Source organism: Nilaparvata lugens, chromosome 3, assembly GCF_014356525.2.
Source record: "Nilaparvata lugens isolate BPH chromosome 3, ASM1435652v1, whole genome shotgun sequence".
In the NCBI taxonomy this organism is placed as follows: Eukaryota; Metazoa; Arthropoda; class Insecta; order Hemiptera; family Delphacidae; genus Nilaparvata; species Nilaparvata lugens.
The window spans coordinates 53,876,465-53,901,036 of NC_052506.1; positions in this window are offsets into that span (position 1 = coordinate 53,876,465).

Sequence of the window (24,572 nt, forward strand, 5' to 3'; positions counted from 1 at the left end):
ACATATAAATATGGAAAATATATCAAAATTGAAATAATTTAAAGAATACAGTACAGAACTCATCACCAGATATGAAATTAAAAATATAACCAACGCAAATAAACATTGGTGATTATAAACCTAACCTTATCTAGTAAAATTTAATCAAATTTATTATATTATTTTTCAAGTTTAGAATCTATTAAATTAAGAGAAATAATGAATAATACCTTGTAAGGTAGAGATGTTTGAAATTCTAGAATCATCAACAAATAATATGAGGAAATATTAAAATATTCAATGAATAATAAATATTATCTAATGTAAATTCAAGCATATGATTGAGTTTTGACTTTTGAGAATTTTCTTGATTACTGATTACACAGTTGGAAAATAGATAGAGTGCTACGAAAATTATTAACGTGCTACAGTCACGAGATTTACTTTTGAGAGGAAGCTGTTTAAAGCAAAAGTGAAATACATCTTCAAAAGTTTTCAATTTCATGAGCGTTGATCAATAATTTTGTTCGCGAACTCATTCTTGAAATGCTACATACAGAGCTATGGGTGACCGTTTGACAACGAACAGGAGAATATGTTTTAACCCTAAAGACGATATCTCGGTCGACGATGTCTTGGTCGATATTAACATAAATAAGTTCCAAAATCAATGTCAAACAATTGAAATAGGCGTCGGTGTCCTTAAAAATACACTTGTGAGCCAAGGGTAGCTGTCAAATACAATGAAATAATTATCAATGTTGAGTACACTAATATAGGCGACATAGGCCTTCAATGATTTGAATGTCAAGTTACATTTCAAACCGATCGTAAGATAAAATTAAAAAATCAATATCTAATTTCGATAGTTGCGGTATTTACAATGTTAAAGTATATTTGAAACAGCGAGTATATCCATATGAAAATCTGCTAGGTAAAAAGGAGGTATTATACCGGATGTTTTGGATCGCGCCCTCGTATTATAATCATTCAATCAATAGCGAACTCGGAACAGAAATTGACTTTAAAATGTTTTGTGATTCAACACCGCTGGTTGTTGTGGACTGTTCACACCAAGCAAGTCATTGAAATCATCGACAGATGTTCGTTTTTAATTAGTGATCGTGTGATGGAGTACACACCTCTGACGAGCATGGTGAAAGAAGTTCAGTAATTTTATTGATAGAGCGCACCGGCTGCAATATTATATAGGTGTGCACTCTGACAATTTGGTTCATTATCAGTTTCACCTTTGAACAGGTAATATCTAAATGTCCTATTCTTTGTGTTCTGATATTTTGGACAAAGCGCAATCTCAGTCTATTGGTATCCAGTGCGATCTTGATTCCATAGTTTCTATTATGAACAAGGTGCAGTACACCGATCCAGAAGCCGCTGCAGGTGGAGGAGGAGCAGAAACAGGAGGAGGAGGAGTAGAGGGAGAAAGACGGAGGATTCGACGAGCCCGCTGAAGAGAAAGAAGTGGACAAGCAAGCAAGTACGAAAATTGCTACAGTTGATCTTCACTGGTTTAAACAAGATTGTAATCAAATTATTGTGAAAGAACTTGCCATAATTGATCAGTTAATAATTATATTGTATTCCATTTCAAATCACCATTTGCAAAGACAGAATTGAGTGCAAAATTGTATAACGATGTAACATGGTTAGAACGTCACTATCATAAAATAAAATGGGAGGATGGAGATTTAGAAAACACTGACTCATTAATACGTGATTACCTTGTAGGTTATGAGAAAATTTTCACAAAAGGAACTGAGAAAGCAAAGTTTTTAAGAAGATTACATACTAACGTTCATGTATACCAGAGGATTTTGCAAAACCCATTTCAGCTTTTTCACTAGTTCATGGTGTTATGGTGTGTGTAACATTCATAAAATAGACCAGATGGACACTGTGCTTTGTTCTCTGCTCAACATTATAATTCTTTGTTGTTTAAAAATATGTATCAAACAAATAATTCATGTGTGAAAACAATCGAATGCAAAGTATGAAAATGGCCGCGATGTACACAAATTTGCAGAAAAGAAACTTTGCTTGTTATGGATTCTTCTACAACGGAAAAGAGATCAGTGTGTTTATTGCATGCATGCATTGAGACTGCATAAAGCACATACATGTTGTTGTCTGCATTAATTAATGAAGAAAGACCACTTAATTACTCTATAATAGTGCCAGCCTACACTTAGTTTTGTTCATTCGCTTATCAGGATCCGAGAAAGTGGTTGCTGCTGACAACGAGTTGGAAGTGAGGTTAAAAAACTGTATTGATTGGTATGGAGTGTGAAAGTGCAATTAGGAAATCACTCGTGAAAATTATAGTTTGGCGAAACAATTAAAAGACATTTTCTAAGCACGGTTAATTTAATGACATAAGAGACTATCTATGTTATTATCGTCCTCATAATTTGGTATAGATAAGTTAATTAAAATTGAAGAGAAATTATGATAGTTGTGGTGAAATGTGTAAATAACTTTTTCTGTGTTCAAATGATTTTTCATTCCAATATCCCACTCACTTTTTAGTTTAGTAGCTGGTCAGAGCTAGACCTGTCAACAGCAACGCGTGTGGTGTGATCTTTTTTATACAAGCGAGACACGAGTGTCTTCAAGCATGTTGTAGGTACAACATGTGCACATTGTTAATTTATAGAACAGAGACACATGCCAAACATCTGGGAAGCCGTTAACATGCAGTGTTATGGTTTTTCAAAATTCAAAAAATTAACTTGTCTCTTGATGGGAATTTCATTTAACGAATTTGATTCAATTGCGAAGAATATTAAGAATATACTAGACAGCGCCATCTACATTATGATTGTACAAATGATTCACCATTATCTGTTGTTAAAAATTCTGATGAACTTTGGAAATGCTTGTACAATATTGCAGATAAAAAATGTAAAAGAACTTAGATCATTGACCTCTCTCTGGATTCACTTTAATCTGTCAGTATATCATTAGATGTGGAGAGAGAGAGAGAGAGAGAGAGAGAGAGAGAGAGGGAATTTCTCAATTCACTTTAATCTGTCAGTATAGCATTAGATGTAGAGCGATAGGGAATTTCTCAATTCACTTTAATCTGTCAGTATAGCATTAGATGTAGAGAGAAGGACTCACTTTAATCTGTCAGTATAGATGTAGAGAGAAGGATTCACTTTAATCTGTCAGTATAGCATTAGGGAATTTTTCCCTCAAAGGCAAATTATTTTTCCCTCACTTTCTTCATCCCCCTCATCTATACTGGGCAAGGGGAAGGGAAAATCTATTTGAGAGAGAGATATCTTTCTCTCTTTTCATCCCCCTCATCACCACTGGACAAGGAAAGGGGAAATCTATTTTTAGAAAGAGAGAGAGAAAGAGATATATCTTTCTCTCTTTTCATCCCCCTCATCACCACTGGGAAAGGGGAAGGGGAAATCTATTTTTAGAACACCCCCCCCACCCTGTGGACGAGGGGAAGGGGTGATGGGATGGACGAGGGGGGAGAGGGGGAGGGGGTTTTTGAGCAAAAAAGCTTCCCAGTTCTCTCTAAACACACCTACTGAAACAGAAATTAGTTCATGATAAAATGTTATTCAATAAAAATACAAATTGCATGAATGAATTGAACATAAATCCTTGACCCAAATCCGCCTTCCACAGTAAGAGACAGAGGATAACATCACAAAAACTTGGTCTTACAAAATTGGCTATGGTCCTACTTCAGTTTCCCTGCAATTAACAATGTGCCTTGTTCTTTTGAAGTTTGATTGTGGTTACAGTTAACAAGTGCGCAATATAAGTCGGCCATATGATTTTTGTCCCATAAGATAAATGTAAAAATAGTCAAATGATACCTTCTTCTCGAAACACATCACGTCTACAGTTTTCATCTTATCTTCTTGGAAAAATGTCATTGTATGAAGTATTCAATGCAGTAGGTAGGCAATTGCTTTGTAAAATTTAAATATTCCACCCATAATATTTTTAAAATGTTTAAATTTTAAGTAGTTATTTTGTGTTCAATTATTGAATTAATAAAAAAGTAAAGGTTGTGCTGAGGAATGAGATTTTTTTCAATGACATATAGAACGCAAATTTCTGTCATGAATAATGGAGCTATAGGTTCCAAAAGATTACATAATCTTCTTATGGGACATAATTCAATATGGCCGACTGCTACCTTTCACTCTTGAATTTTATTTTGTTGCAGTGCCTGTTTCCGAGCTTGGGATTTAGCTAAGTTCTAGACTTTAACAGCTGGAGTCAGAAAATTTGCTTTCCGAAACGGGGAGTAGTCGCAGTCAACGTTTAATTAAATTAAAAAAAAACTAGAAAATGAACACAAAATAGAATAAGTGAAAATAGTATAACGTTTCAGCTATTTTGAATTATTAGGAATGTTTCGTTTCGCCAAGGAAAAACGTGTAAAACGGAAAATGAAGATTATTATAAAAACTACAACTACACCCCATTTCGAAAGCCAATTTTCTGACTCAGCTGTTTAAAGTCTAAACTTAGCTTAATCCCGAGCTCGGAACCAGCCCTTAATTATTGCTTTGTATTCTATTATATTATTATTATGTTTTTAACTAATTTGCATTGCTAAAAAATAATTTCAACTTGTTTGCGATTGCCAAGGAAAATGACATGATTTTATGTAGTATGTGTTGAATATAATCGTAGACATTATGATTTATTATATTGTAGCAATAATTATTCTCTAGAAAATTATTTTTCTTATCTTATTTTGAGCAGGATTTTAATTTATACTTTTTTTTTACAGAACAACTTGAATTGTTGCGTCAGAGGGCTCAAAGTAAGTTGACCTAAATTGAAACTTAAGCTAATTCAAAATTTCATTTGAATGATATTATTATGCATGCGTTAACTACTAGGTTATCCCGGGTCGCACGAATGTGCGACTTTATTTAACTCTTTTTCCTCTTATTTTTCCTCCACTTCTTCTTCTTCCTTTTCTTCTTCTCTTTATTCTTCTACAACTTTTTCTTCTTCTTTTCTCTCTCTTTCTCCTCTCTCTCTCTCTCTCTCTCTCTCTCTCTCTCTCTCTCTCTCTCTCTCTCCTCTCTCTCACTTCCTCTTATCCTATCCTCCCATCTCTCTCTCTCTCTCTCTTCTCTCTCTCTCTCTCTCTCTTCTCTCTCGCTCTCTCTCTAAATAATAAATAATAAACAATGAAAATAGTTAATTGTATATCTAGAGTGAAAAGTACTGTTTTTTCTCCCTGAGGAAAGTTGAAGCCCGAGGCAAAGCCGAGGGCAACAATTTTCCTGAGGGAGAAAAAAATTCACTCGTGATATTGTAATATTACTTTTCTTCTCACATTGGAATCGAATCTTCAATTCGAGATCTATGGAACTTATAGTAAATGTCAGAGTTATCAATAGACGGACAAATTTTTTGACGGAGAATTTATTATCATAAATGTTTGTTGCATTGTTCCATGGTGTCACCGAGGCAGGGTTAACAAATTACTAGATAAATAGTTTTTTAAATCGAGATATATATATATAAATTAAAATAACATTTTAAAATAAAGTTTTATTGAGAACAGATGTAGAATGTGAATTCTAAACTTATAAGTTATAATTTTTTGGTGACGTGTCTGTAAAAATCGATACTGAACGAGGCGTTGGCTTCGTGACTTGCAACTTGTGTCTTTTCCTGTTCTTCCTTCTTCTGAAAACATGACTGGCTGTTTTTTGTGTAATTTTGTGCTCTGACTTATTGTCAGTTTAAGTGAATTTATTAATGTTTTAAAATGAGTTTTATACAAGTTTATTGTGTACTAGTTTATTATTAAATAGCGGTTGGTATTTTCAAGCCAATAGCCACTGTGTTTCAACTGTAAACTAGATAAGTATTTTAGTTCGTAATAACTCTGAATAATTAGGCTTAAGATATATGTTTCTTTGTGTATTTGTGTAATTTCATCTGAAGATTATAAGTTATTTGCTCTGAAAACTGGATTTCTCATTCATAGGCAATAGATCCATTCACAGTTTATCAAGAATCTATTTTATTGGAGCCAACAACTATCCTTAGGTTGATAGGTGTTAAATGCTATTCCACCGTTTAAGGAAAAATTGGTAGCACGGCAAATGTTACCCCTGTTGTGGACCAAATTACAAAATAAATATGTCCCAAATGGTACTCTATGAAATCCCTGGTTATAAAATTATTAGTAGGATAGATATCTTGATAGGTTATGAATGGTTTGTTGCTGAGTGGGAATCGGTTCAAGAGAGATCAAGTCCTAATGAATATATTATTTCTGTGCAGACTAGCAAAATGGCATACAATATGAAAAATATTAAAAATGATGATGAGTTAATAGCTGCCATAACACAACTGTTTGATGAGCAAAATGCTAATTTTGATGCTTGGTTTGATGATATGAAGCAAGAATTTGCTAGCATAAGACTAGAGCAGGTTAGTATAAACCTTCTATTGAAAGATGCACATGAAAAATTGAGTGATAATCATGAAGATGAAAACAAATTGAAGCATGATAATAGTAGTGTTAAGATACAAGATCAGCTCATTCAAGTTTCTGACAATGTAGGCCTAGTTACTGTTGTTGGAAAAGTCAACCCTAATGAGATAGTAGAATTGAGTAAAGAAGTGGGTAGGGAGTTGTCATCACTGAAAGTCAACTATCATGAAAGTGATATTGCTACATTGAAGGTTAGGAAAACTATAAACAAGTGAATGATTACATGAGACAGGTTTCTGTAGAGGTTAGGAACAATGTAAACAAAATGAATGTTGCTTTGAGTCAAGTTGATGAGTTCAACTTTCAACTGAGAATTGAAAAGGTGTATGCTATGCATCTCAAGTGAACATGACTAACTTTTGTAGGCAAAACTGCTTGTTGAAACAAATGAACCTATGAATAAAATCATGCTATTGAAGAAAACAAACACAAAGTTTCCATTGATGTGCTAGTATTCAAAGGTTGTTTCAAGTTGCTTATTTACAAGATGATGACAATGAATCACATGATGAAAGGGTATTCCCCAACACACAATGATTAGGGATCCTGTGGTATGCCGGGATTCAGAATAGCATAATCGCTACACAGTGTATGGTAAGAGTCCATAATTGTGTCTTTTTTTCTTCCTGTAGCCTATTTTCTTGGCCCTTAATCTTTTCAATTTTCGATTCTTTCCTGTCTTTGTGTAATATTCAGTAAATTTCTTCTATGATGCATATCTTAACCAATCTTGTCCATAGTCATTTAAATTTATATTCTTCTGAAATAATATTAGAAGTTGAAATAGTAGCTTATTTTCCTAATCTTTAAATTGTTGATAAAACTTAACTTTTCTAAAATCTATCCATTGTAGTGTAAATAATTGTTTGCTTGTGGTATATTTTTTCATCATGTATTACATATTTTAATCATGTCTATTTTTTTTTTTTTAGGTATCATATTAGGTAATAGGTTTTTCAGAGCAATTATGTCCCATGTTCTCATCTTTCATTGCATATCTGCCATAAGCCATATGTAATTAGGTTATAGTTTTCTTCTGGGCTTTTAACCATTTTGCATTTTATTTTTTCTTTGCTGTCCAATACTTGGATTTTTGGTAGACAAGTAGGTGTGATTCTTTTAGAGGTGTGGGCGTGAACCACATACGGCTGGACTCGATTATCTGACCTACTTGTTTGCGATATAAAAACCTTATGACTGCAACAACAAATGTTTGTAAAAACCTTTTGCATACTTTTGTTTTTGTGGTCCGATACTAGAGTCTGCTATCACATTGCCTTACAGACATCTAGGAACTATCCACCCAGTCACAATAGTCAACATTTTTTTTTCCTTCACCAGTTGTTTTTGTGGGAGTGATAGCTCACAATTATAACAAATTAGAGTCATACTTGGAATTTACAAAATTCCATAGTAGTATATTTTATTAATATACTTCCTCATGAAAGTTCAGTACTGACATGTAGGATAGGCTCTAATTAATCTTTCTCTTCTTTGTATTGTTTTAGGGAATTATTTACCCAGTTTTCTTTTTCTCTTGTTTGTATTTTTTAGGGAACTTATTTACCCTTTATTCATCTTGATCATCTTTGTATTATAATCTTGAAATGTTATACTTATTATACAGTCTTTAAATTTTAAATTATTTAAAAAAATAAATGGTTCAATTTAAAACGTTTTGTTATATTATTAATTGAAATAAGTTTTGTGATTGATTTTTTTTTTAAATTTTTAAAACTGTTTGTTCTATAAATTTTGATATGATTGATTATCGTTTGAATGGATGCTGGAGTGAATGTAGAATTTTTAGTGGGGTTTGTTGATTAGAATTTTGCTGGTATGTGATTGTTTTTTGAGATGGAAACCCATTATTGCCTAAAGAAGGAATAACAGAGGTTATGACTTAGAGAGGCAGTAAAGATAATATTTTTTTGTGTTGATTACTTATTTGATTGCCATAGATGCAAAATGATGATTACTTATGAATATTGTTTGCCTTTGAAGCAAAATATTATTGATGTTTTGAATGGTTTCTTGTTTAATGATTGATAGTAAAGTTTTGTCATGAAATGTAGTTTGTGTTTAGAACATTGAAGAGTCGAAATAAACTATAGTATCCAACAAACGATGATTAACAATATTAATAATTTGCTTTTTATACAATTTTTGAACAAATTAAAACTAAATAATTTTGAAACCCTGAATGATAAATCATAAATGTGAAATGAACTTGCTATAAATGCTATAATGAAATGTTATATTAAATGATAATGAAATGCAGATATATTATGAAATGATTGTGAATAGAAGACCAATTGTCTGAAATTATTGAAATATGTATTGAAATTAATTTTTTGTTGTGATAATCTGATGTTTTTTTTTACAATTTTGATAATGATACAGAGTGTTATGAAATTCTATTTCTATTTTGAAGAATGGATTAAAATTTTGATATTTGAACAGTGAATAGATGAAAATGAATTTTTTTAAATTTATCATTGATATGTCCATATTTCACAATTTATGTATTGCTGACTGTATAATAAGATGTTAACAAATTTCAATTTCATAAATACTTAAAAATAATTTTCATGTGTATTAGATTGTATTGATAGCCTAATCAGTTTTTCTTCTTAGTTTATAAGCATTTTAAGACAACAGGTACAGCACAGACAATAACATTGAAATAGTTATCATGTGAATCTCGAAATCAGCAACAAGTGAACGCCATGAAGAGTGTTAAGAACATTTGGGTGATTTTCAAACTAGTGTGACATAACTACGCCAATATCTACGCCTAAATCTACGCTGTGGCCTACACCAATAACTACGCCAATGTCAACACCAATATCAACACCAATAACTACGCCAAAATCTACGCCGATGCCTGCGCCGAAGCCAATATCTGCGCCAATGCTGATGCCAAAATCTGTGCCAATGCTGATGCCTACACTATACCTACAACAATATCAACACTAATAACTACGCCAAAATGCCAAAATCTGCGCCAATGCTGCACCAATGCCAATATCTACGCCGATGCCTGCGCCGAAGCCATATCTGCGTCAATGCTGATGCCAAAATCTGTGCCAATGCTGATGCCTACACTATACCTACAACAATATCAACACTAATAACTACGCCAAAATGCCAAAATCTGCGCCAATGCTGCACCAATGCCAATAGCTACGCCAATGCTGCGCCTGTGCTGATGCCAACGCCAATATCTACGCCGATGCCTGTGCCGAAGCCAATATCTGCGTCAATGCTGATGCCAAAATCTGTGCCAATGCTGATGCCAACACCAAAATCAACGCCGATGCCTGTGCTGATGTCAATGTCTGCGCCAATGCTAATGCCAATGCCTGCGCCAATGCCAATGCCTGCGCCAATGCCAATATCAACGCCGATGCCAAGCCGACACCAAAGCATACACCAATAGCAATGCCAATGCTTATTGCTGACTCTGTATCTCAAACTTCAACACTACTGCATTACCTGGAGGTAATTGCCATCCATGTTCACATTCACAACTTTGAATTCAGAAGAACAGTCACAGTATCATGAAAGAATGATTCAAAAATCCTCTCCTAAATTATTCCTGTATGCAGAACTCTAAACTTGAAAGCTGAAAATATCAAAAAACCAACCTTACCTAAATTAATCCTCACCTAAATTAATCCTGTATGCAGCATCTATCTCTTTTCCAAAAAATGAATTACATTGTCATTTCAAGCCTGAAATGTACATTGTATAATTACAATATGATACAAAATTTATGTGACTCTGTATTGAATTTGGAATGCAGCCGTCTACTACAAACATGAAGCAATGCTAACTGAGATGTCATCTGTATGAATTTGGAATGCAGCCGTCTACTACTACAAACATGAAGCAATGCTAACTGAGATGTCATCTGTGTTGAATTTGGAATGCAGCCGTCTACTACAAACATGAAGCAATGCTAACTGAGATGTCACCTGTATCGAGTTTGGAATGCAGCCGTCTACTACAAACATGAAGCAATGCTAACTGAGATGTCACCTGTATCGAGTTTGATATGCATCAGTCGACTACAAGTATCAGCCCAACACTTAACGTCATCACATTGGAGTCACACTTAACTGAAAATCATACTGAGTGCCTTAACGGACTGTTTTCCAAAATGTGCATCAATAAAATCAACCGCGTCAATAGTGAAAGAAATGAACATTTTTTGATTTATTGAAATTTTATGTGAAAATTAAATGTAACAATTCATCAATTCATTTAAAAAAAAAAAATAATAATAATAATAATTTTTTTTATTCAACATACTAAATTTTTTTTATGCAATAAAAAATTAAATTTTTCTATCTATCAATTTATGTGCAATTTCAAAAAAACTATTCTTTACATATTAAACTTTCTGTTGAGATATTTTTCTTTAAATTATAAGCTAAATCAAAAGTAATATTGATATTCTATATTTTGAAATATTGTTTGGAAACTTATAACAAACGCTATTGATGAATTTTTATAATAATTTTCAATTATAGGGTGACATGTATTGTTTTTCTAGAAAAAATTGTTACTGTTCTCAAATTTAAATTTCAACAATTTTCATTAGGGTCAATGTAAATTTTTCTTTAAAATTTTCAAACAGTAAAATTTTTTTTATGTCAAGAGGGGGGTATTTGTAATATTACATTTTTCTTCTCACATTGGAATCGAATCTTCAATTCGAGATCTATGGAACTTTATAGTAAATGTCAGAGTTATCAATAGACGGACAAATTTTTTGACGGAGAATTTATTATCGTAAATGTTTGTTGCATTGTTCCATGGTGTCACTGAGGCAGGGTTAACAAATTACTAGATAAATAGTTTATTTAAATCGAGATATATATAAAAATTTAAAATAACATTTTAAAATAAAGTTTTATTGAGAACAGATGTAGAATGTGAATTCTAAACTTATAAGTTATAATTTTTGGTGACGTGTCTGTAAAAATCGATACTGAACGAGGCGTTGGCTTCGTGACTTGCAACTTGTGTCTTTTCCTGTTCTTCCTTCTTCTGAAAACATGGCTGGCTGTTTTTGTGTAATTTTGTGCTCTGACTTATTGTCAGTTTAAGTGAATTTATTAATGTTTTAAATTGAGTTTTATACAAGTTTATTGTGTACTAGTTTATTATTAAATAGCGGTTGGTATTTTCAAGCCAATAGCCACTGTGTTTCAACTGTAAACTAGATAAGTATTTTAGTTCGTAATAGCTCTGAAATAATTAGGCTTAAGATATATGTTTCTTTGTGTATTTGTGTAATTTCATCTGAAGATTATAAGTTAATTTGCTCTGAAAACTAGATTTCTCATTCATAGGCAATAGATCCATTCACAGTTTATCAAGAATCTATTTTATTGGAGCCGACAACTATCCTTAGGTTGATAGGTGTTAAATGCTATTCCACCGTTTAAGGAAAAATTGGTAGCACGGCAATATACACAATATTTTTCCTCCACTTACATTTTTATAAAAACTGCAAATAAAATAATTTTTATAAACGTATTTGACCAAACGATGTGTTACAACATAATCTGAAAAGTGAACAGAAAACAGCTTGTAATCACAGGTCTCCGCCGACAGCGCTATTTGTTATCTGTCGGCAAAAGTTGTAACTACAATGGCCGCCACAACTACAGCTATAATGAAGTTCCCGTTTCAAATTTGATTATTTAATGAGGGATATTCGTGGCTGGTATTTTGAATAACATGGAATAAAAAAAAATTATACATTTTTTTAGTACCGTATAGTGATATGAAGTTTGTAATAATTTTAGCATACAAACATAAATTTCATATATTGATCAAATGTCTGGTTGAGGTATTGAATTTAGTTGGTTTAATGAGTACTCTATATGCTTCCTCATCTGAGCTTAGACCTTCTAACCTATTTCAAATGTACGTTTTCAAAATAGAGATGCTTCCCATGTTTCTCATGGTTTGATAATCACACTCTACATTAAACTTGCTTAAGACTAAATTTATTGCTTTCTCCCCAACTTCGATCGGCGAGCCACCTCCTGATCTCTGTATTAGAATGCACGACCACAGAATCAATACCCCTATAGGTGAGACAAATTGTTTGTGTCAAAAAATAGAAAAAAAAAATTCTATAAAATATTAGGAGTAATGGTTGATTGCCACTTGAAGTGGAATTCTCATCTAGAGTATTTGATTTCCAAATGAAATATCTGATATCGGTTTTCTACAAAATAAATTCATTGAATGATGTGAACATAATAAGAACCATCTATCATGCCTATGCTCATTCTTTGTTTCAGTATTGTTTCAGTATTGCATAGAGGTTTGGGGTGGTACTTTTGACTCCCATTTCAATAAAATTTTCGTTTTACAAAAACATATAATCAGGGCAGCCCTTGGGAAACCTAGACTTTACCCTAGTAAATGTCTCTTCATAGAATTTGGAGTTCATACACTGAGACAGGTTTTTGTTAAAACATCATTTCAATCTGAATGTTATTAATCAATGTCATATTCAACATTTTAATCTAACAATAACTAGCCGTCAGGCTCGCTTCGCTCGCCATATCCGTCTAGCCAGGGATCGTCCAAGAATGAGATCAGCAGGCTCGCTTTGCTCACCTGCATTTTTCATTTGAGCATTTTTATCATAATATGCTAGGACAATCCAGTCGGGGGTCCAGACTAAATGTCTGGCTAATCGGATATGGTGAGAGAAGTGAGCCTGACGGCTACTAATATAATATTCCCAGGAATAGCTCTGATTGAAGTAGCAGTGCCCAATCAATTTTTCCGCGATAAATGCATTTAAATCTTCAACTTGGTGCCAACCTAACAAAGTCAACTCAACTTAATGCCAACCTTACAAATTATTAATTTAGTTTGCAATTAACCAAAGACCTTAGAGAGATAAATATTGTAGTTTCAAATCAACCAGGTACAAGTAAACTATTGAATATACCGTCTGTGAACATAATAAATTCGCCAACTGGAGAAGTGAATGGAGCTGCATGCCCTGACAATAATATAATTTGAGTCAAAATCAAAATCAGGTACAACATTCAATGTATTCAAAAATACATAACCCCATTGAATCTTTGATTAAAAATTTGAAACCTACTGATGGTCTGAACATTCATGATTTGTTATCATTTCTAACAATTGCACTAAAAATTCAGTCATTTTCTCAAATAGATGACGGCCAGATGTTAAAACTATTAGTGTCATTCACAGTTGGGCCTCTATGCGATAAAATCACTATGGCGATCAATTCAAGTCACTCTTTTGATAAATTCCACCAGGAGGTTCTGAACTATTTTGTACCACAGAGACTTATGTCGACAATAGTCAAAGATCGATTTTATCGACTGCAAGCGCCGGTTGAGCCTATATCAGCTTACGTGGTGTTGATGAAAGAGAGTGCTTTGTTATTGAGATTGGAAAAATCAGAAGCTGAAGTCGTATCTACAATATTGAGTGGTCTGAGTCCTCACGAAGGTCAAGGTTAATTTTCATGAACAAACCTACAACTCTAGCCCAATAGATGAAATCTGTATCCAGGCACAAAATTTACACTTTGCAGACATCGAGAGAGATGCTTTCTATAGGACTAATAAGGATAATAACAATACACCTCAATTTGAAAAGAGACCCATAAATAACTATCCCAACAGAGGATACAGGCAGGGATTTGTATGCTATAAATGCAATGGACCCAATCACATTGCAAGAATTGCACTAAGAATTTAAACTTCAACCTAGCCTCATCAACAAAAAAAACTTAGTGTCAAAAGTAAATACAGTAGAAAAACAATCAAAATTGAAATCATTGAAAAATAAAATTTCTAATTCTAAGAAACGTTTCATTCAAAATTTGCAAAGAAAATCTGAAAATAAAGTGTGTGAGATGATTTATTCTAACAAAGCTCTTCCCTTTGTACCAGTGAATTTCATAATGGTGAAACTACATACCAATGTCTAGTTGACTCTGGTTCAGCGTTTTCAATGATAAAAGCCTCCACACTTCAGGAATAATTAGCAGTAATAAACTTAAAGAAATTGAGATCATTGAAGATCAAGTTATTTGTTCGACTGCAAACTCTTCTAAATTAGTTATGAATACGTCGTGCATTTTGAAAATTAAAATAGAAATTTTCTCATGGAAATTCCGATTTTTAGTTGCTGATAACTTGCCAGTTGAAATAATTTTGGGATGTGACTTCATAGAGCACTCTCAAATCCTTGTGAATTTAATAAGAAGAAACTTTTTCTTTGACTTCAGTCCTCACTTAAAATTTCCTTTAATTAATAAAGATTTTTCTAACAATTCCGAAATTCAAGTTCATAATATCATGGAGAGACTGGCTCCTATGAACTTATCGCATTTGAGTTATTTTGATAGGAGTAGTCTAGAGAAATTGATCAATAAACACGCAGATGTTCTGACTGAGAAAATTGGATCAACCGATCTAATAAAATATGATATTAAATTAACGTCCAACAAGGTGTCAGATCTCAACCGTATTCTATGAATCCAATAAGTTAGAATATCTAAGAAAAAGATTCAGCAGCTAATAGATGAAGATATAATGAACCCTCAACATCACAGTACTCGTCACCTTGTTTATTGGTGCCCAAACCAACTCCAAATTCTTATCGTTTGTGCATTGATTATTGTCGCCTAAATAAGGTTATAGAGTTACAGTCAGCTCCATTAGGAAATCTTCACGAATGTTTTCATTATTTTTCGAATGCTAAGTGGTTTTCGTGCATTAATTTGACTAGCGCTTATAACCAAATCCTTTGACTGAAAATTCGAAGCATCTAACAGCGTTCATAACACCATTTAACTTGTATCAATTCAAGCATTTGCCATATGGAATCAGTTGTGGATCAGCTGTTTTGACCAACTTAATGCAGAAATTGTTTGGTGACTTGCGTTTCAAGGGATTATTTTTTTATTTGGATGATTTGATATATATACTGACACTCTCGAAAATCATTGGAAATTATTAGATGAAGTTTTCTGTAGATTAAAACGATCAAACCTGACAGTGAACCCTCAGAAATGTAACTTTGCTGCTAACAAAATCAATTTCCTAGGACATTTGGTTGCTCATAATAGTATTTCAATCGACCCAGAAAGAACAAAACCAATTGTTAATTTTCCTGTTCCTACTAAAGTAAAAGGAATTGAACGATTCTTGGGAATGGTGCAGTTTTCTCTAAGTTTATCCCCAACTTAGCACAGATTTCAGCCCCATTGAATGCCTTGAGGAAGAAAAATGCGAAATTCATATGGAATGATGAATGTCAAAAATCGTTTGATAAACTAAAACAGATTCTGTCACAGCCTCCGCTTCTAAAAATGGCTGATTTCAATGAGAAGTTTATTTTGAGCACTGATGCTTCTTCAATTGCAATAGGATGTGTGTTGGGTCAGATGCAAGATGGAGCTTTTGCCCCAATCGCTTATGCATCACGCACCCTATCACCATTAGAACTTTAATATTCCACCTATGAAAAGGAAACTATAGCTGCACTTTATGGAGTTGAAAAATTAAAATATTCCCTTGAACATACAAAATTCATTATGAGAACTGATTGTAATGCACTGCAATTTGTCTTGAACCACCCAAAGCAACTTGGTAGGATAGGGAGATGGGTTCTAAGATTATCTGCCTTTCAGTTTACTACAGAGCATGTGGAAGGCGTTGACAATAAGATCGCCGATTGCTTAAGCCGTATGTTTGAAGACTCTCCTCCCGAAGTAATAGAGCAGAATTTATGTAGTATAAATTTAGTAGATTTCCCACTCAGTTTCACTGATATTTCAACCTATCAGAAGCAGGACGAATTTGTGAAGGAGATAATGCAATCAGCGAGTGCTGGTAATGATATTTTTCCGTATCAAATAAAAAAGGGAATTCTAGTATGCAATGTTCGAAATTCAACTGAACCAAAATTAGTACTTCCCCAAGTTCTAAAACTATGGTTTGCAAGTATTACCACGAATCTTTGTTTGGCGCTCATCTAGGATATACAAAAACATTGGATAAAATTAAACAGGTTTTCACTTGGAAGGAATATCTAAAGATGTAGGAGTATTTATTAAGAACTGTAAAATATGTGCATTATCTAAACCAGCACAGAAGGCTAATTAGCTATATGACTTCCAGTGTTGCTTCTTACCCCATGGAGAGATTATTTATAGATTTTGTAGGAAAACTCCCAAGATCTTCTAAAGGTAATTGCATAATTTTAGCTGTCTCGACGCTTTCAGTGAGTATTGCTGGCTGATTGCAGTCAGAGAAGCCAATGATAATACCGTTTGCAATGAACTACAAAGGATTTTCACTAATTTCGGTGTACCTAAAATAATAGTGTCAGACAATGGACCACAATTCAAATCTAATATATTCAATAAGTTCTGTTTTCAAAGAGGCATTTTACATGTCACGTGTATTCCATACCACCCTCAATCCAACGCTGTTGAAAGAGTACATAGGAATTTGAAATCTGCACTTATTGCATTCTCTTCTCATGACCACACAAAATGGGATGTACCACTCAGTTGGTTACCTCTAGCATTTAATTGTAGCTTCCATGAAAGTAGTAAGTATACTCCTTATGAGTTGATATTCAGGCATAAACCAACTCACCCACTCACGAATATATGGGTAATAGATGAAATACTGCCCCAGAAATTCAGTGAAAATACGAGAAAATTGTGGAAACAAGCTCATGAAAACCTCTTAAAATCGCAGAGTAAAGCGAATGAAAGATTTGACTTACAAAGAAGTAGAATCCCTTTCAAAACTAATGATAGAGTTTTCCTAAAAGCTAATCCAATTAGTAGAGCTGCTGATAAAATTTCGGCAAAGTTAGCACAAAAATGGTCTGGCCCATTCATAATAAAAGAATGGACTTCACCTGTATCTGTAAAGTTATTTTCCATGGATGGAAATACATTCATACGACGTGCACATGTATCACAATTGAAATTAGATAAGAGCATTAATTCAGGAGACACATAAGAAATCAGGTGGACACATCTGAATTTCGTGACTGTTGTATCATGTCTTTGAATTTGTAATAATTGAAAGTCGACTATAAACAAGAGAGAAATTTCCTAGGTAGTAGTATAAGTTCATGGCCATGATTATAGTAATAAGAATATTAGGAAGATTGGGTAAAGTAGAATAAATAAGTATAATTATTATAATAATCGTAATTGGAGTATAATCTTATATAATATCAAGTTTTTATATATAATCAATTTAAACTATATCGTTGTGAATAAGGCATAATCAGTTTATTATTGTGTACTCAAGTAGGATTATTCAGTTAGGTTGTAGTATTTTATTCACGTACTATAGTATTCATTGCAATATAGAAATGGGTTAGTACCGTAGTGTTAATGTGTAACTAGATTAAATATTGAATGAAAAGCTTGATATATCGATAATTCTCAAAGTAATTCATTGTTCTAGTAAAGTTTCATGATAATTTTATTGATATTATGATACCGTTAGATGAGTAATCTGTGTAATGTTGACATCAAACGGCTAGGAGAGAATAGGATCCAGACAGAGTCAATCCTATATTCTCTGACTGCATTCGACGTAAGTTACTCTCGCATACTCTCTCTCACAACCTACATGACTTGTAGTAGTAGTAAGTGTTTGCTCGGAAAACCAGTCAACGACACTAGATCGCGCAGGGCCCGCGCTTTTCTTCGTTTCGACTGACTCCGAATGCTGTGGATTCTCCCCACACCCTTTCAATTGGCGCGCTCACCTATTCAAAATTTTGGTAGTTTTTTCATTGACGTCCAACTTTCCTTTAACGGGGAGGAGAATCTGTACCAAAATTTTGAGTTATTAAATAGAATTTATTCTATCTTAAGTTAGTAGTTTTCAGTTCCCATAAAGATAGTAAATTTATTCTTGTTCATTGGCAACTTAACCAGCATTTCTAAAATCGTTATAATTATGATCAAAATCTTATTAAAGTCCTTGATTCCCACGATCCCACTTGGAATTATCTATTCTCACGACAGATCTAGACGCCAGAAGTATGCTGAATCAATCCCATAATTCTAAACTTGCAAAAGGGAAATATCTTTTCTCTCCTAGTTTCCTTCTTGCTTGAACATATCACCTTCCTTATTTACTGAGGAGAAAGAGAGTGGGCGAAGAGAAATTCACAGGCGATCGGGTAAATATTTTAAGTAATGATGGTAAAACTGATCAATCTGGCCTCTGAAAACTAGGAGAGCGATCATTCTAATCCCAGCTGTCATAGTGTTAATTGTTTCTTGAGATTTTCTTTCAATTTCCAGTAATGTTTTCGTTTGTGGGTACATTCTCATTCTCTCCAGGAGATTGATTGTCCAAGTAAATCGGACATATTTTGAAGTTACTTTAAATGTAGGCTAAGAGTAATATTTAGAAGTAAAGTCCCCCTTTTGAGAATACAGTAATAATGGGATAGCTTGAATTAGGATGACAATTGATTCCCTCTATACTTCGAATCTTCAATACCCCTTTTGGGTGAGTATTTTATTATTGTCATTGAATATAATTTATCATTTTTGAAGTGAAAGTGTTCGATTTATGTATGTTAATAATATTATTTCCTCATAGGAAGCGGTGAATTGTATTTATTTGATGATCTACCTAGATCATCAATTGAATACAATCCTATTAGATATTGGTAATTATTATGTTTCTGATTCTGTTGTAAATTTGTCATCAGGTTTCTGTATCGGGCCAAGAATTTCCATTGTAAAAGGGCCGGCGACTTCTTCCAATCATGGATGGAATCGTACGTCATTGAACGCTGATGAGGAGAGAACAAGACTAACTCCCTTTGGATCTGTCGCTGCGACGCCTGAACATTCCTGGAGGACGACCAATTATCTTCACCCTTCATCCATCTCCGCCAGGGACTCCGGACATCGCGACGGCAACTACAAGATGAGTACTTGATCTTTCCCCATCGGAATTCAATGTGTCCCTTAAATTTGGTCTCTTAAAGACAAAGATAATCTTTAATTTAAGAAAGTATTTATTGTAAAGTGTTGTTTGAATTTAAATATTTAATAAAGAGGCAATCAATCATCAAATGATTTTTATTTCGGATTCCTCACCACTGGAATAGTACTAGAAATTTCACTAACCCCTCCACCATCGGGGTCTCACATGATTTCCAAACTTAATTATAGTTGTCTGAGAATTTAGGTTCTCAAAAGACACTATAATATTAGGTACCTTATTATAGGTATGGTAGCCTACATTTTGTAAGTTCACATTATAATAGACTATTGTCAATTATCCATGTAATATTGTTTTGAGATGATCAATTAGTAAAATAGAAAAAGCTTTCAACATAGTGAGTAATAATTGTTTGTGAAAGTACCAGGACAGTACCGTACCCAGTGTCTTTGACTCATGAAAAACAAATCAATAGGTATAATAATGCTCACAAACAGCTCATGTAAGAGTAAAAATGAGAAAATAGACCTTCGCAAATAGACTGCATGATTGCATACCAGTCAGAATCAACAACCACGTGATACCATATGCAAACGAGGCAAAATATGTTGCCATTAATCTGGATGAGCTCAACTACAAGTACAGTAGAATGTATTGGCTGGTAGGAAGGAATTCAAGCTTATCAACCTACAATACAGACAAATTCTGAGGCCTGTCTGGTTGTATGGTGCACAACTTTGGGGCTGTACAGCAGAGAGCAATATTGGCATCATCCAACGATTCCAAAACAACTTTCTTCGAAATGCTGCCAATGCTCCATATTTCATCAGGAACGCCGACCTTCATAGAGACCTTCAGGTGGAGACAGTTAAGGAGATGATTGTAAAAACAGCAAGGACCAATGAAGAGGCTCTACATAACCACCAAAATGTTGAGGCAATCCAGCTTTTGGACAACTCAACATTAATGAGGAGATTGAAAAGGAAGAAGCCAACAGATCTGGTGTAAACCACCAGGAGTGCTTAGTGAAAGTGGAAAAAATTAACATATCTATTTAGTGCAGTTACAAAACTCTTCACGTAAAATGAATTGAAGTAATTATTTAGGATAGAAATAAACTGATCGTTAGCCCTAGTACTAGTAACAGTGATATTCAATTAAAAGAATAATTAAATTGTTATACAAGACTTTAATTGCTCAAACACTTTCAAGAACCTTTTCAAAAAACCAATTATCTTGAAACTGAATGTTGCTTGAAACTGATGACTTTAGCTCCACTAATGGCTAATTGGCTACAGACCTAAAATTACTAATCTCATTTTCTTTGCTTGATTTATAAGTAGGAGTGATTTTAGCTTCTTTCCAGATGAGAGGAAATTCATTGCTTCTAATTGACATGAAATATTTACAATAATGGCAGAATTAGTTATTTCTTCAATTTTTTGAAGAAATAATGGGTGTACCAACCACTACTTCTATCATTCTTCAAATATTTGAAAGGTGAAAGCATTAACTATATCTATTTCACTCACTTCTCCTAAATTGAAACCCAAAGTTTGACAAAAAATATCAATATCTTTGAGGTAGATCTTCACACAGACAAATCAATTTTCTGACAAAGCAATACAAGCAGTTGAAACGAATGCTATGCTATGACTCGAAATGGCAACTGCGTGTACCCAGTCTCAAAGACCTTAAAGATATCTCTTTAAGGTCTTTGCCCAGTCTTTATAGTTCCTTACAACCGGCTAACTTCGTTAACAAACGGTTGTTTCCGTTGACTGTGGATTGTTATGTCACGTTACTCACGTTGTGCTTGTGATGCATGGAAGAAAGAAGACTTTTGAGTTACTGAATTTATAGGATTAATTAATTTATTAATTTAATTTATTTACAGAATTGATTTATCCTCTACTTCTGCTTATATTACAAGTTGAGTTGATATCATGAACTTCGAAATGAATTGTACTAAAACTAAAATTTAGTTCAAGAAATTGCTCACTTAATATAATAGGATACCATATGAAAAGTTGGTAAAAACGAAGTCTTCTCATTGTAATCCATAACTAGTAGTTCTGTGAACAGTAGACCTCACGCAGTATTCTCATCCACAAGTACCTGATTGAAACTATAGACCTTATGGAAATACAGCAATAGACTGGCTTCTCCACACATCTGTGTAATCACTTGTCAGCTGATTTATGATGAATAATTCTATAGTATGATTTTTACTGTAATATTGGCATATGAAGGAGGCTCCTTTTTCCTTTCATATTATCCTTGAAATGCAAAATTTCCAAAAACCTTGTATATACGTCGACGCGCAATTAAAAAAGGAACATACCTGTCAAATTTCATGAAAATCTATTACCGCGTTTTGCCGTAAATGTGCAACATAAAAAATTGCATGGTTGCCTGTAAAGTCGGTATACGGGCGAAAGTTTTATGTGACAACGACTTTGAGTGGTAAAATAATTTTTATGTGAATATTCATTCGTATAGTAGGAAGAAGGATGAAATAATAACTCACAATGAGAGTGAGTGAGAGGCACGCGTCCCTTCCACTCGGGCATGGTTAGCCCGCGCCCAACTAAGAGCGAGAGAGACAACCATTGACTTGACATTTTGAATTAGTGGCGCAGTCGCAGGAGATTGCTTGCGGCGCCTGCGCAGGTTGACTGCTCCGTTTCACTCTCTCTCCAGGTGAATGCCTTCGGGTTAGTGCGGCATTGCTCGCCACTGCTCCTATTCGTGCTCTTTCCAGACGACCGTGAACCGAAACAAACGCTCTCACTCGCTCTCATTGTGAGCGCATAACGTGGGAACGTAACGCAGTTTCTTGAAGTGTCTCCCGGCAAACCAATTATAAGACGTTGTCACGTCAAAAACATTAAGAGAAATGCCAAACCGTCAACTTGAATCTTAGACCTCACTTTGCTCGGTCAATTAACTTATTTTCTTGATTGCAATACTGGAAATTGTTTTTTATTATTTCCAAGATCTTTATTGGTATCATTTATTACATGAAAAAAATTGATAATAATTACCTGTAACAAATTATAATTAAATTTGTTATGATGAGGTATGTTATGATGTGCGGCTATAAACTATATTATGTGGCTATATTTTCAGGCATATTCTGAGAATATTGAAAAATCGATATATCTCGAAAACTAAGGTCGATAGGAAAAAAGTTTACTGAACATTTTGTGTCAGAAATGTCGAGTAGAATCTATGGTTAACGGTTGTTACAACCTTGGTGGGACACTCTGTATAATATTATAAGTTCCCAATTATATAATTATAAAATTATATCAATCTTGTTTGAAATTTTTTTCTCTCTCCAACAATAACCTTGAAATTTGAATTTGACCAGTAGTTTTCTAGTTATTGAGTATTTAATGACCGGTAGTAGGCATATTCTGAAAATATTGAAAAATCGATATATCTCGAAAACTAAGGTCGATAGGAAAAAAGTTACTGAACATTTTGTGTCAGAAATGTCGAGTAAAATCTATGGTTAACGGTTGTTACAACCTTGGTGGTACACTCTGTATAATTATAAGTTCCTTATTATAAAATTTTATTTTTTCAATAACCTACTTCGATCTGAAATAGACACAATCTGCTATGGAAAACAATGTAAACAAACTCTACAGAAAAGTTTTCTATACGATGTGACGTCAAGATGGGGCGATTTGGCAGTAGATGTTGGCTTCATCGACTTTCAGTATGGGGTGTGTCTATTCTATTACTGGTCTAAGGTCTCAGCCTAATAAATTACAAACCACTCTCTGTCTCAGACAGCACCGCATCGAGTGCTGTTTGACATACCCAGGGTGCGCCTCCAGAGATCGCGGGTATGCTACAGGAGTGCAGCTCTCCGCTACTTCAACAGGCTACCTGCAGGAGTGAAGCAGTTGGATACCAGCAAGTTCGAGAGGGCTGTGACCGGTTTTTTGAGAGCCAGGGCTTATTATGATGTACAGGAATTTTTAAACGATGACCTGACTCAAATACTTTCTGGCTAACTTGCCAGTAAGTTGAAGAGCAAGGCCTTAGATGTTAACTATGTGTGCTTTATCTTGATCGCTGCCATCTTGATAAATTAGTGTTTTCTTGTTTTTGACTTTTATTGTAAAATGACGCCATCGATCCCACAAGTGGGGTATGGATGAAGAAGAAGATATAAAGGTATAATTGGTAGTAATACCTTATCTATTAGTAAAGTGTGAATTAAAAAAAGAAATAGGTTAAATTCAAAGATGATTTCAATGTTTTCTTAGTTGTTGATTGTCAATAGATGGTCCAGGAAATAATACATCATTTCAAAGAGAATTCAATGCTCAACAAACCTACGATAAGCATCAGTTTTTATGATGCATTGTTGGAGAGGTGTAAGCCCTGAAAGAGCAAAACATTGGATAGAAACCTGTTATTTCAACAATTACACACCTTCAAGAGCGAATATCTCGGGAACTGTTGGAAATATCACAAAATTCCACTGAACAAAAAGTGTAGAGAATTTATCAAGCTTCATTTTTGAATATTTATGTCGGTTGAACGCATTGTCTCAAATTTGCAAAGTCAAAAATGTTGTTTAAAAACTTTACCTCCAAATTCCTTTGTCAATTAGTATATTGTTGCAAAAATGGAAATTTCACACTCAACACTAAAGCTGTTACAACAGGTGTAGGAAAATTCATAAAAGCGTGAACTTATACATCAAATTGAAGAGAATTTAATACCTTATAAGCTCATATTCAGCATGGATTTTTCCCGTCGATTTTAAAAAGCTATAAGAGCAAAAATAGAAAAAAAATTGGTGGCAAACGTGGGTTTTTCAAAAATGTTACACCTTCAAGAGCGGATATTTCTAAAACTAGAGGAGATATAAAAAGTTGTTGAATGAATATTGTAGGAAGTTATGCAAGCTTCAATTTGTTATATGGCAGTCAAGTCCTTGGGATACATAGTTTTTGAGTTTCAAAATTGTTCCCGGCAAATCGATTCCAGTTGAATGCAAACAAGACCCAGTATATATTCTG